The sequence below is a fragment of the Neopelma chrysocephalum genome, unplaced genomic scaffold, assembly GCF_003984885.1.
Source record: "Neopelma chrysocephalum unplaced genomic scaffold, ASM398488v2 Primary Assembly neopelma1_95220, whole genome shotgun sequence".
Classification (NCBI taxonomy): domain Eukaryota; kingdom Metazoa; phylum Chordata; class Aves; order Passeriformes; family Pipridae; genus Neopelma; species Neopelma chrysocephalum.
Genome location: NW_020923908.1, coordinates 5,545 through 5,860, shown reverse-complemented (window position 1 = coordinate 5,860; position 316 = coordinate 5,545). Strand labels below are relative to the sequence as shown.

The 316-nt window shown below is 48.4% G+C and overlaps 1 long non-coding RNA gene across 1 annotated transcript in view; it reads left to right on the top strand.

The window, feature by feature from the left end:
• Positions 1-316, top strand: part of LOC113980793 — a 9,558-nt gene that overhangs the window by 4,215 nt on the left and 5,027 nt on the right. The gene's annotated exons all lie outside the window — the stretch shown is intronic.

The following is a 316-nucleotide window of genomic DNA, read 5'->3' as shown; positions in this document are numbered from 1 at the left end:
TGAAAATAGCGGGAATATTCCCGTTAAAACTGTGGGAATATTCCCATGAAAATAGCGGGAATATTCCCGTTAAAACAGCGGGAATATTCCCAAGGGGGGGCTGGGAGGAATTCTGGGCAGCTCCCTGTGTTGACTGAGGGGGCATTCCCAGTTTTTTGGGGAAGGAAAAGTGGGATTCTGGGCAGAAAGGGACCTCTGGAATTCTCTGGATCATCCCAAGGTCTTTTGGGAAGGAAAAGTGGGATTCAGAGCAGAAAGGGACCTCTGGAATTCTCTGGGAGATCCTGAAGTCTTTTGGGAAGGAAAAGTGGGATTC